This window comes from Pteropus medius, unplaced genomic scaffold (assembly GCF_902729225.1).
Source record: "Pteropus medius unplaced genomic scaffold, Ma_sr-lr_union100, whole genome shotgun sequence".
NCBI classification, from domain to species: Eukaryota; Metazoa; Chordata; class Mammalia; order Chiroptera; family Pteropodidae; genus Pteropus; species Pteropus medius.
Window position 1 is genome coordinate 1,464,986 of NW_024347790.1, and position 14,629 is coordinate 1,479,614.

Below are 14,629 nucleotides of genomic sequence, written 5' to 3' on the forward strand. Positions count from 1 at the left end.
TGTTCACTACGGAAGGAGTGAGTATGCCTTCCTGGGATTACGGCTCCTTGAGAGAATTTGCTTTGTAAGTTCTAAGGTCTAAGCTTGAGTGCAAACTGAGGGGAAACAGTGAAGATGAAAGAAGCAGAGGAGAGTTTATAGAGAGAGCTGCTGAAGGAGGCGGAAGAAGAAAACGGTACAAATGAAGAGACTCAGCTAGCCGCCTTCGGGGGCGGAGCACGCCATCCCAATCAAGAGGGAAAAAGTCGAGGATGATCAGTTATTGTGATCTAGAGTTTTACAGAGAAGAGAAAGGTGAGAACATCTGTTTTCTTTGCTTTTCCAAGTTTTGGAGTTCTGAAGATGTTCTTTAAGATTCTTAAATTAGAAGCGGCTTGTTTTAGAGCGAATTAAATCTGGTTTAATTTAACGTCTCCTAGATGAAGCAAGTGTGACTTTTTTTTTCATGACACATGTTTGCCCCCTCCCCTCCTTTTTATGCTTTTAGTTTTCTGATTATTCAGGTAATATATGCTCATCGTGAAAAAAAAAAATCACAAAATTCTAAAGGAAGTTAAAATATGTCTGTAATTATACCACCCAGAAATAACTGCTATATCTACTGCATCGTGGCAAAGAGCATGAATTCTAGAAATATCTGCCATGGTTCAAATTTGGCTATGTCACTCGAGAGACCCTTATAAGTCACGTAAACTTTAAAGCTTTGGCGTCTTCACGTGTAAGATGGAGAAAGTGGGAACGGTCACTGCCTAGCAGGGCTGTCACGAGGGTTAGATAGGTTACGTCTCCTGGACACACGGCCTGGTACCTGGCCTATGGGAAGTACTCATATTCCACTTTGGTGACAATGGCATTTTCTACCTGGCTCCTCCGTCTACACGCGCTTTCTCTTGTGAAACGGGGATTGCTTTGGGTGAACGGTTGCATGGCCTGGTTTTGTTCCCACCTACCATTCACTTGTGAACATTTATTTTTCCGTTTTTACGACATTTCCCTTTTTATTCTAAAGTGAGCTCTGGCAGGATTCCCCTCAGAAACGAAAGAACTGTGTATTGTCATTACCGCTGCCGTTTCAACTATTTTCACCCTTTGTAAAATTTAAGAACTTGGCTTAGCGTAATCACACAAGAGGTCCACTACTTAGAGAGTCACCACGGGGTAGCAGCTAGTCCTCATTCCTTTGCAGAAACAAAAGACAAGCGGAAATGAATGATCCACACTGTGCGAGGATGTCAGGGCAGGAACAGGCCGAAGTGCATGCAGTGTCCAGTTCTCTGCCCGGTCTTTGCTGCGTTTCTCTAGGTTGGGCTGTGTTTGTACAGACACAAACAAAAGGAGAGGCCTCTTTCTAAGCAGTTTCCCATGGTGCTCAGGGGCTCTGGTCGTTCAAGGAATGGGAAAGAAATGAAAATGGAGTCCAAATCAATTTTTTGGACTGAATGGAAAAGAAACACGGCCCCAGCACTGCCAGATCCCTCCCTTACGTGGGTTTTCAGAGTTCCGTGGCAGTATATCCCCACCCCCTCCTGTGGCAGCCTGCTTGACTGCTAGAGTCACCGGCACAGTCCTGTCACAGACCTGGGTCTGAGACCAAACCCTCCCCGAGTGCCCGTGTGAAACGCAGCGTCTCCACACAGACCTGACTCTGTGGCCATCCTTTGAATTTGTGACACTTTCGATTGCATGTAGGCTAGAAACGATCAGCAAGTAGTCTTTCGAAAGCAGTTTGAAATTTCTTCTAAGAGAGGACATTGACTTCAATTCTTTTAGCCACAGACACAAGTTTCTTTCTTGGACGGTCCCCATTTTTCAAGTGTCACGGGCCCTTAACAGAGCATACATCATATTCAATTGGGTGAGGTAGTCATCCGACTCGATTTTAACAATTTTGCTCTTAAATGCCATTTAATGTGTGATTCATTGTACTCTTAGCCCAAGTGGCGGAGGTGTCAGTGCCCTGAGATGGATCTGGCAGATGAGGCTGATGATACAGCAGGCGTGGAGAGGGTCTCCTGGCTCCAGGTGTCCCCATTCTGCAGAGCGGGGCTGTGAGCCTGTGGGCTTTCACATAGGGCTAGGAGCGAACCTTTGAAGTCTAGGGTTGACATTCTCTCCTTAATTAAAAACACATTGTAATACCTGAGGTGGCGCCTGATGGCGGGCTGATTTGTCAAGGAGGAGCCAGTGCTCTGCCCGGGTCCACTTTGTTCTGGAATCTCCAGTATTAAAGGCCCTACAGGGAGACTGTGTTCCATATGTGGAGATACTGAGCACAGTGCCGGGGGAGGAGGGGGTGGATGAGTGACAGTCAGTGTTGGGAGGGGGAGAGGACATTGTTCTTATGCATAAAGCGGAATATGAAGAATATTTCTATATTTTCCAGACCCTCCCACTCTTGGTTTAAAATTGGTAAAGCGTATGAAAGATATCGAGGTGGTTTTTATCTCAAGCGCTTTCAAATTCATCTCTAAAGCTGCGGCGAAGGGCCTTCCATAGTAAAACTAGGTTTCCAGTTGATGAATAAAGAATTAACAGTGAAACCGCTACCATTCATTGAGCACCTTGGATAGACGATGCCATGTGCTGAGTACTTTCAGTAGGAGAGCACATCCTCAAAATAATTCTATAAAAAATTGATTTGGACCCCATTTTACAAAATCACAAATAAGTAGCTTGCCAAGTTCATGTAATAGGTAAATGATGGACTCGTGTTGGGTGGAGACAGGTAATGGGACTTGTATCTCTCTGCTACCAAATTCTCTACTCATCCCATACAAGTCATGATGCAATCTAAACTGACTAGCTGCACCCCCATGTTCACTGCAGCATTAGCTGAGACATGGAAACAACCTAAGCGCCTACCAATACATGAGTGGATAAAGCAGATGGGGTCATAGACACGATAGAATACTACTCAGCCATAAAAAAGAAGAAAATTCTGCCATTTGTGACAACACAGATGGACCTCGCGGGCATTGTGCTAAGTGGGGTAAGTCAGACAGAGAAAGACGAATGCTATATGATGTGATCTCACTTATATGTGGACTCTAAAAAATAATAAAAATAAAAAATAAACCTCACTCATAGAAAAAGAGATCAGATATGCGGTTACCAGAGGCAGGGGCAGGGAGAGGGGGGCCCTGGATGAAGCGGGTCGAAAAGTACAAAGTTCCAGTTATACGGACAATAAGCACCAGGGCTAGGATGTGTAGCATGATGGCTACAATGAACACTGCCGTATGGGATACGGCAAAGCTATTAAGGGAATAAGTCCTAAGGGTTCTTATCACAAGGAAAAAAACCACCTTTTTTCTTTCCTTTCTTTTCTTTTTTTTTTTGTATCTATATGAGATGACGGATGTTAACTAACTTACCGTGGTAATCATTTCACAGTATTTGTAAGTCAAATCATTAAGCTGTGCCTCTTAAACTTAGTGATATACGTCAATTATATTTCAATAAAAATGGAAAACAATAAAATTACTAGCTGAGGAAAAGGAAAATAATTGTGGATATATGGCTGTGTACTTTTCCGCATGGCACGGAAAACTGTGACTTGATTTAGCAGTGGGTTTTAAGATTCGAATGAATTGACTGGAATTTCTGAGCAGCTCCAACAATTTGGAGAACAGCTCACCACTGGACTGCGAGAAAACAAAACAAACGGGCTCCTCCCAAGTCTCGGCCTTTGGCAAGTGCCGGGGTGGGGGGCAGAGAGCAGGAGATTGTCAGCGTGAAGTTCACCATGAGTCCCACATTCAGTTCTGATCCTCCCTGTGGCCCACACCCTGGGTGCTTCCTTGAGTCTGAGAACGATGTGTCTGTTTGTCCAGAACATTCTCATTAAGTAACTGGCTTAGAAAGTCGTGGAAAGAGTTGCCGGCTCTGAACCAGAGGGGAACTCAAACAACTTATTAACAACACGATCAGCCTGCTCTCTAGCGGAGGGCTGGCTTTCTCTTCAGACGTGTGTGGGAAGGACACTCTGCCTTGAAGCTGAAAGATGAAACAAATAGGCGGGCCCCTTTGAGAGGCTGTACTGCCCAACTGTTTATGCCTATGAATCCTCACTTCTTTTTGGTTTATACTTTATCATAAGCAGAGTCCAAAAAAAAAGGAGGTAGTGTGAATCCTCCTTTGCCGGCAAGAGCATGGTGTCTCATACTGAGAATCTAGTGGGAATTGGGAATCCGTGGTGCTATTTCTGGCTGCAATATTAATTCATTGGGCTGAACAAATCACTAGCGTTTTTCTGCCTTCAGTTCCCCATTCCATTCATCTATTTTTGTTCTTGTGGCTCTTTGGCCCAAACTTTCTCTCTCCCTGCTCTGTACTATCAGCCACTTAGAAAGGTGGGGGTCATATCGGGTAACTAGAAACACTATATGTTTTTTCTCCCACACCTTTCCTTTGCTTGCAATGGTTTTCCTATTTGGAAACCCTCCCCTTCTCCTACAGCCTAGGAAAATCCTGTCTGTTCTTCATCTTCCTCTGATTCCTGCTGCTGAGACTTCTCACTTGGCCTCTGTGAACTATCGCCATGCAGCCTAGTTACCTTCTACTAATTACCTGACTGATTTACCAGTTGCCTTAAAAGCTGTAGCAAATACCTCACCTGCAGGATTCCATAAGTACCATCCCGCCCCGCCCCAATCAGGAAATATTTGATGATTGATTACAACAACAATGAAACAAGACAGGGGCACTTGAATTTACAGTTAACGTGGCTGTAGAGATGAGAGATGGGCAATTAGAAGGAAGAATGAGATGATGTAAGGCTTCTATGAAGATGGCTTTGCAGTCAGCAGATTCTCATGCTGGACCCCGGTGCGGGCCATATTGCCTAGTGCTTCAAACCCGAAACTCTGAAGTCTGACAGGGTTTGAATCGACAAGCGATGTCGAGCTCCCTGTGACTCAGTTTCCTCGTGCATAAAATTGGACGATAATGGTACTGCCCTCATTTGGTTCCCTTGGGGATTAAACATATATATGTGAAGTACATCTATATTAAGCATTAAATAAATGTCAACTATTATTATCAAGAAACTCTAACTTAGGCCAAAGTAATAGAATCTAGGCCTAAAGGCAGAAATTGGGGATTTCACCAAATTTTGGGAGGTGAGAAAGAGCTCTGTTTTTATCCTTCAATCCCAAACACAACAAAGAAACTGCAGAGAGAGAGTTTTAGAAGAAGAGAGAGAAAGGCAACCTGATGACTGTCTTTTAAAATGTGGCCAGAAACTCATCATGACCGGGGAGAGAGAGACCGCGGGCAGACGGCGGTCTGAGCCAAGGGTGGGCACCAGGAGGGACCTCCTGCAGGGAGGTGGGAACGGATGTTTTCTGTCATTACTCAGCAGGCGATGAAGAGCAGGCTCAGACCTGGCCTCTGTTTCTTCCGAGCTGTGTGACCGTGGGCTGAGTGACCTAGCCTGCGTGTTCTTGTCTGTAAAATGGGCAATCACACTTGCTACCTCAGGGTCACTGGGAGAATCAATGTGCATGTAAAGCACTTGAAACAGAACTAAATACACAGCTTTAATTTATTTTACTTTTTACCGTTATAACCAGTCTAGACGAGTAATTTCTTTGGGTGGCTGAGAGGTAGACTTGACTGAAAGGATTACTCTAGACTGAGTTAACGAGATTCCCCAGCACTCCAAGTATTTTATTTTATAAAGTGGCTTAAATGTGGGAATTTTATTAGACAGTGTTGGCTGGAATCTCTTCTTCTCAGCATCCCCCTTCCCACAATGGTTATCAGATAATGTCTATCCATGTTCAATAGCTATGATTTTTGTCGTTCAGATTTGATGTCATCAGGTGATACGCTCTGAAGATCCTGTGGACACCTTTTAGAGGAAGGCCAGGTTGTGTCACAACAGCTGAGCCAATTTTTTCCAAGGGTTTACCTACAGCTTCATGGGCACAGGAGGCAAACTAAATATAACATCAGTTGTTAAAAGGACGCCACACCAACCTCATCCATGTCCTCCACATCTACCCCTCAGTGCACAATGAGACCTCATCCACGTCCTCTATAACTACCGCACAGTGAGAGGCACAGTCAGAGCTGGCACTTCAGCCCTTCTGCAACTTGTCCCCCAGGGCCGAACACCAACAGGTACTTTCTGTTCCTCAGGAATTGCTCGGGGTGCCCTGAGCTCTTGACTTGACTAAAACAGAAAACAAACTGCAGGTTATCGGGCCCAGACCAGCAGATGCTGTGGAAAAGCCCCAGAAGAGGGAAGCCACAAACAAAATGCTCGCTTGGGGAAGCACCAACAGAGCTGCATGCTGTGGGGGAGGCAGGCCCTACGCTTGCACCAGGCTCTCAGGGAGCGGGGGCGGGGGACAGAACAGAGGGCCTTTTAGATTTCTAGGAATCACTATTCAGCTGTGAGTCCCCAGAGGCCTCTGCTACCTATGACACCAAAACTGCCTGTGTAGACTCTTGGGTTGCAGCTTGTTTGTTTCTTGATGAAACTGTGAAAGTCTTTCTTAAAATAATAATTTTAGGAGTAATAATCTTAAGCAAATTTTGATGGTGGTTTTTTTTGTTTGTTTTTTGTTTTTTTTGTTTTGCTTCTTTGAGAATTTAAAGTATCCCACTCATTTGCTTTTATTTTGTAGCAAATGAATATATCGACAATGGAGGCTTCACATTTATTGAGCATGTACTATTTATCAGGCTTGGTCTATGCATTTTACACATAATGCCTCATTTGATCCTAAGATAACACCATGCGGTAAATAGAGTTATTTCCATTTTACAGAAGAGAGGATTTGGTCTGGGAATTGGGACTTATACCTAATTCACTGACTCCAGGGCACAGGTCCTTAACCCAGGCTAAGCTGACCCTCTGTGACAGGCAGGCCAGGTGCCCGCCCACCTGTTCTTCCCAGCATCCCTGGTGGTCGGGGGTGGCCATGTGATCACGTTCTGATCAATGGGACGTGAGAAGGGAAGACCCATAAAAACTCTCATGAGTGGTTTCCTTCTCTGTCCTCTTTTGCTCAATGATTAAGATACTGAGACCTTAGAGAAGGGTGGAGTCACGAGATGACCCTGTATGATCCTATGAAAAGCTGTCCACCAACCAGCATTGCTGGACTTATTACAAGTGAGAAATAAATTGCTATCATGTTAAGTCACTGAGATTTCCAAGGTTTCACTGCAGAAGCCCAAATTACTTTAATTGATGTACCCTCTGTTAAAAATAAACCATCTGTCCACAGTTAAAAAGTGATTGTTAGTGGTCCCTTATGCCAGAATTGCCACCTAGTTCTAAACTGCATGCTTTCTCTCAGTCTGCAGGATTTGTAAAATGAGAATATTCTCCTTTAACTTTGAAAGATGATACAGACCCTAGACTCGGTTTCCAACTTCCAAAGGGAGTCAGTACAACATGAAAATAATCAGACTGCACGATCATCATTTATTGGGAACCCATCTGGTGTGGTAATGAGCTCATGCCCTTGGGAATGAAGAAAATGTCCAGCTGAGGCCAGGTGGTGAGGTTTCCAAAATAGGCCAGCTGGTTTGCACAAGGTCCAGTGGGGGGTTAGGACAATGCTTAGTGAAGAGAGGCCAGTGGTCAGGCAGCATAATCACCATTATTGTAAACGATATAAAACACATCACACTTATTGAATAAGGACACGTGATTGCTAGGCCTAGCCAGCTCAGTATTCCTGTCTTCCCATCTGCTGCAGCAACTTTGGGTCGGTACACGGAGCTATTCCTGCCCATCCCCCTTTGCCCCCTTTGCCCAGTGAACTCCCACTGCCTTTAAGATCTCTGCTCACATATTGCCTCCTCAGGAAGCCTTCATCGACAGGTAAACAGGTAAATTCCACTGTTCTTCCCTCTTAGGCCCCCAGGTACCTTGTCCTCAAAGCACTGACCTCCAGTTTTAATTTTACATGAGTTTGTGTAATTATCGTATTAGTGCTATTGAATAAACGAATGCTTGTCGAGTCTCCACCATTGGCGTGTAAGGTATGGAAAAAGGGTGTGGAATCGTGTTTGCTTTTGTTCGCCATCCCGTGTCCAGAACCTAGCTCAATATTTGGTGCACAGCAGGTGTTCCTTCATTATGTGCTAGATGAATGAACAAACCCATGAATGAATAAATGAATGAATCTTCGCTTAAGTAGTGGGGAGGCTGAGGAAGAAATATGCCATGCTCTAATTCATTGTAAAAGCTAGAAATATAATTTAGAATACTTGACTTCAGCATCTGCCGCTAGTTATCTTCTTTCAAATGAGTCTGTTGAAAGAGACTACTCCCAATCTACTGGCACTTGCCTTAATGATCACTGTCCTAGAACAAATGTCGATAGCCTCGCTGCTGACATCTCTCCCTAAAGGAGGCCTGCCACTAGTCTTCTCTGAGCCCGATGTGGTCTTCTTATTTATAACACTCCCCAGGGGTACTGAGAAGCAAAAATAAGAAAATGCATTTGAAAGTACTCTGTAAACTCTAAAAAGATATGCCTATATATTTTTCTTAAAGTTAAGATGCATAAAAAATTATCTCTAAATCGATGGGATTTTTGAAAAGACACCAGCTTGTGAAGAATAGGACATTTTGAGGCTGTTAGACAAACACTCTCCAATTAGCTAACCATCATTTTTTAAGGCGATGGCAAAGAAATTAGATTCCCCATATTCTCCATCAGCCCCATCCCAAGAGGCCCCCAAACAAATATAGAGTTTAAGAAAAAAACTGACTCCATCACTGCCAATGGGATTACTACCTCCAGACGCCACCTGAATAGAAACTTAGCAGCCCTCACGAGTCACAGGTAGTTTGCTGTTGGTCAGAAGCTAAAACGAGGAGTTGCTGTCCACAATGCTTTGAAAGTGGACTAGCATATGCTGGGAGGAACTGACCCAACGTGAGAAATGGTTGATGTAACTGACGGCAAATTGTAAACATCTCAAAGTATTATTTTCTCACCGGAACCGGAAAAGTGCTTTCAAGGAGGACGCAAACGTACCTCATGCCAGACTCAAAAATATTTTATGAACAACGTAAAAGCCAAGCTCTTCCATTATTTGCAAATACTGTCCACATCAAAGAAGAGCGATTAGAAAATTCAGGAATGAGTTTTGCTTCCAATCCTATTGCAAAGACGTGATTCCGTGTCGACATAAGAAAGCACTTACAGGAGGCAGGAAGTGTGATGCTTGAGCACCCTGGTGGGAATGTACACACATCATCCTTCACTGACCGGCATCAACAGCCCCCGTGACCGTCGGAAAAGGTTAAAGCAAACAAATGCACAGACTTGACGAAAGTTACAAACAAACCTAATAAATTCACTAATTGTTCTTCTGATTGCAAGCCTTTCCCCGCCTCCGTTAGCCATAACACATGTTGTGGATCACTGGAGAAAATGCTAAGCCCCACGCCATATGTAGGCATTCAATAATACCAAGGGCACAGCCCTTTGAAAACATACATCGCCGTAACGGAAGGATGAAAGAGCCACAGCAAAAGCAGCAAATCGAGAATCAAAGCCTAACTTTCCACATGTGGGAACATTTGTTTGAATCATGGCGTAATCCATCGGTTCCAGACCGGTTGTACGAGCTATTTAAGAAGACACAAAGGAGTCATTGAAAACTAAATCTCATTTTAGAGGAACTGGTCATCATTAAGAGAATTGACCACTGGATATCATTGTGACTAATTATGCAGATAGTTGATAAAGTTGCATTTTCAAGAATAGTTCTTGATTCTAGAAACTCTCAGGACAGAAAAGCATAATTTCTACTGAGAAGAAAACACACAAACCGTTCTCTGTAACGACAAACCCCCTCCCAGGATGATAAGACAATCTCATATGTTAGCTCAATTGTCGTCTTGTTTTTCTTACAGTGTTTGTAGGAAATGTGCTATGTACAGGTCATTGCAGGCTTGGCTCTGGGGCCACAAAAAGCTATGGTTAGAGCATTTGGTTAGAACTGGTATCTATAAAGCTAAACAAGGACTCCCCCCAATTTCTGATACTTGGATGGTCACTCTAGCTATCGTTCCATATTCCTTTCTAGAAGCAGCAGTGATGGGTGAGCCATGGATGATTTTAACACCGTATAGTAAACCACGCTTCTTAGAAGGACGTGGGACTGTGCCTGGGACATTGTCCCTCTCCCTGTCCCTCCTATACTGCTTATATCCTAGAATCAGGAAGACCGGGTATGCTGCCTCTTTTGTGCTTTGTCCAGCAAACATTAGAAAAAAAAAAACCCAAAAACAGAAACAAAGTGGACAACTCTCACAAAGGGTGCGGTTTAAACAAATAGACCAAAAATAAAATAAAAAAAATCAAAATAATAACTAATGACATCCAACTTAAAAAAAAAAAAAAGCTAAAGCAGGCTTACATATGCCATACATATGTTCTACATCTTTGGGGCCAGAAGCAATTTATGGCATGGCAGTAATTCAGGTTGTTGGTCTTATTGATTTTATTTTTCCTACAGTTCATGCTGAACAACCAGGGATGTTGGGGGCGGGGTAGGGTGGGAGGGTACAGAGGTGGATTCATTGTGAAGCCAACGAAGCTTACACGTCAGTTATGACTAATATCTCTTTCTACCATAACTTCCCCTCTGTTATACTTTTTCTATCGATTAGGTAGCATTGGAACAGCCATGGGCATTTTTCGGAATTCGCATACGGGGGAGCTGGGTCGGGATGCACGTAGTTTGGGTTTAGCGGGATGTATTTATGAGGTTCACAGTCACCTCTATTTATGAAGAGACAGAGATGAGCTATACCAGTGGACGCATGGCTTCCAACCACCGTCCTCACCTGAAAACTGTCCACAAAGGTACGGGGCCAGATCTTAACCAGACATCACTATATCTCACAGCACCTGGCTATGGAGGTATGTAGCCTCTGTGAAGGAGAAATAAGGTTTAAAATGCTAGGATCCAGAAGCTGGTCAGAGGAGAAATCTTCTAATTATCAGGTGGTAAAATTCTAAGTAGAGGGTTCAGTTCTTACAATCCCCAGTCAAAAGTGGAAGCCTGTCCCCCTCAGAAGTATATGTAATATACAGCATACGCCATTACAAAAGCACCACGTAATTTTTTTCTTTATCAAAGGAAATAGAATGCAAATGACTTTTTCCAGAATTCTAGTGTTTAGAGGGCACATGCCTGTACTTTTACTATAAACAGCAAATATGTTAGATAATAGATCATATATAAAAGAAACTTGAGAGAAGGCTTTCCAAAATTTGACTATAATTTAAAAAATCTTCACAATATTCCCGATGACAAGTTGCGAATCAGAAAGAAACCTTTCTAAATGAACACCACTCAAAGGACAAATCTTGATCAGCCGGGCTAGAGGAAAGGTCGACTTATCTTCCCTCTCTATAGAAAATATTACAAAATAATTTGGAGAGATCAAAGAGGAGGCAGCCCAAATATATAAGGAAAAGAAAGTGTTAAGAGATGTGTTAGACAGCTAATGAATAAACTTGTGTCATTTTTCTGTAGTTTGCGATGCTTACGACATTTGTCAGCTTGCCTATATCTGTAACGTGCTGTGATTTTCCTTGCACACCTAAATTTGTATAATTTAAAAAAAAATTCTTCTTTAAAAGCTTCTGCACCTCTAACATGAAAGTCCCTGCAGAGAAGAGTCTGGAGCCCCTGCAATGCTACCTCACACACACCAGAGCCAGGATGTGGGGAGCGTGGCTGGGATCTGAAAATGCGGACAGTTTCCTTCTGAACCTGCATAGAGTCCTGCTCCAGAGAAGGTCACTGCCACCCTGAGTCACACATCACACCTTCTTCTTGGTTTTGGTAAACATGGGTGATCATGTTCCTTCTTTCAGTAATCACAAATGCAGCTAACGCTTACGGAGTGCTTCGCATGCGCCGAGAAATGGGCTTAATTTGAACTGAATTAATCCTCATGATGGTCTTTACCACATCTTGACCTCTGACTCTTATTTTTCAGGGGCCACATCATGCTTTTTGTCCTCTCTGAGTGGTTCCTACTCATATCGGGAATCACGTGTTGAGAATGCAGATTGCTGGGCCAAACCCTCAGATACTCTTATCATTAAGTCTACGGTGAGGCTCATGAAATTAATGTGCACAATTTTAAATTGGCCCACAGTGACTCTGATGCTGTCCGGTGGGGTTTTTGTGAGCATCTGCTTACTACCTAACAGTAGAATGAGCCTCCCTCCACTCAGGTGCTCTCCAGCTGGACGGCACATTAGAGTCACCTGAGAAGCTTTCAATACACACCAATGCATGGGCCCCCAGATCAATCAAATCAAGATCTCTGGGAGTCGGGCCTGGGCCTGGACAGTATGAAAAGCTGCACAGTTGATTTAAAGTCCAGCTAGGGTTCGACAGCCATCACCTTAGCCGATGTAAACCATGAAAACACTGCTACAAAATAATAGAAAATATACAGATCGGTTTCTGCCCCCGTTCCTGGCACAGAGCTCCTGAAACCCTTGTAATCTCCTAAGTGATAAGAGCCCTAGGAGCATCTTTTGTTCTAATATTTGGCCTTTGACCCAGGTTCCCTTGGAATTTGCAGGGTGATAGGAGTGTCTTTTGTTTTAGTGACACGATCTGGGTGGGCTCCTGATGGGGCTGGTCACCAGAAAAGCCAAGCCCTGATTAGGAGCTTGGAACTTTCGGCCCCCCCACCACCCTCCAGAAGAGGAGAGGGATTGGAGATGGAGTTAATGATCGATGATGCTAACATGGAGAAGCCTCCATAAACGTCTCAGAAGTACAGGGTTCGGAGAGCTTTCCCCCAGGTTGGTGAACCCAACTATGTGTCATGAGAATGACACTTTCCAACTCCGTGGGGACAGAAGCTCACACACTCAGGACCCTTGCAGACCTCACCCTATGTACCTCTTCATCTGGCTGTTCATCTGTATCCTATATCATGCCCTTTATCATACAATAAAACTGGTAAATGTAAGCTAGTGTTCCCTGCATTATGCGAGCTGCTACGGCCAATGATTACACCCAAGGAGGGGGTCCTAAGAACGTCCAATGTGTAGCCAAGTTGGACAGAAGTCGTGCGTAACCTGGGGACTTCCTACTGGTGGCAGGCATCTGAAGCGTGGGCAGTCTCCTGGGGTGCGCATGAAGTCTAGGCAGTGAGCATCACAACTGCTCGGTGTGGAAAAGCCCCACGCCTGGTGCCCGAAGTGTTGTGAGTGTGAGAGCAGTGTGAGAATAAAGAGAAACACAGACAGTTTTTCCTACACGGCTGTCACAACTGCCTGAACCAAATACATAAAGATGGCCGTTCTTCCCCTGATCAGTCACTCATAAATAAAGGTGCTCCTGGGGAACTTTTCCCAAGATAAAAATACAGTATATTAAATAACGGCATCTCCCATTCGTGTGGACGTTAGTATCTGCAGCACCCATTCACAAGGGTGCCTTGTTTAATTCCTACACCGCTGTGAAGCTATCCCCCCACTCTCTAAGGGAGATGGTGAAGGCGGGTACTGCTCTGCAGGCATCTGATGAACCGAGTAGAGGCTGAGCAGCAACAAAGTTTGTTTCCAAGCCCGGTGGCCAACAACTCAGTGTTCTCTTCAGGACTCTAACATTAAGGGAAGCCCTGAAAAGGGCCCCCACGGTGGGGAAACCCCACCCTGTGTACTCGATTTCGAATCTAGGTTTTTATAGAACTTTCTGGGACAAAAGCGAAGGCAAACAGGGCATAAAAAGAAAGTGGGAGACCAGGTAAGAAGCCATGCACAATCATTCACAACCATGGCAACAGCTAAGGAGAGAGAATGATCTTGACAAAGAAATGACCCCCCAAAACACTAAGCTGTTTGAGATTTGACTCTAAACCAGGGTTTCAGAAAATCTTCAGATGGACAAGCCAACCACTTGGCTGATTGAATGCCCCATCTGGGAGATTTTTTTTCCCCAGAATTCTTTCAGATTCACAAGTTGTCATTGGAAATATCATAAAAATTTTTTTGGATTGTTGTCAAATTTAGGAAAACTTCACTCAAGTTCCTTTTATAGAAGGCTGATTACAGACATATTTACTTTTACTTGTAAAACTATAGATATGCGCCCTTCGAACACAAGAATTCTGGGGAGAAAAAAATCTTGTTTTCAGAAAACATTTGAATGGTCCTCACTCCGTTTGCCAGTGGGCAGATGAGAAGGCTGGGAGGGCTGTGTCCCTCTGAGAAGTCAGTCGGGGCTCTGGGACCCTCTTCTAAGGAGCTGTGCCTTGGATGCAAGTCCAGACATTCCGTGAGGAGGGGCGGGGGGAAGGGTGACTACAGGGTCCTGCATTGTTTAGGCATTACAGCTCATTAAAGGATTACACCCTGCTAAATTACACCTAAAAATACAAAGGCCAGCTGTGCCTGCTTGGTTCCCAGCAGGGTGGAGAGCCAGCTGAGATGGAGAGGGGCCCTGAACCACTCAAGCTGATTTAGGGAAAGAAGCTGAGTTACAAAACACTGTCAACTGAGGAAGAGCTAGTGACACCCGCTTCAAGACCCAGGTCAGGGACGTGCTGTATCCTTGCTGCTTTGACTTCACTGCCAACCTAGTCTACCTGGTTCCTTCCTCGCAGGCTGGG

At 44.2% G+C, this 14,629-nt stretch overlaps 1 protein-coding gene across 1 annotated transcript in view; it reads right to left on the minus strand.

Moving 5' to 3' along the window:
- Positions 1-14,629, minus strand: part of FRMD4A (FERM domain containing 4A) — a 282,780-nt gene that overhangs the window by 237,951 nt on the left and 30,200 nt on the right. The window lies entirely within an intron of this gene.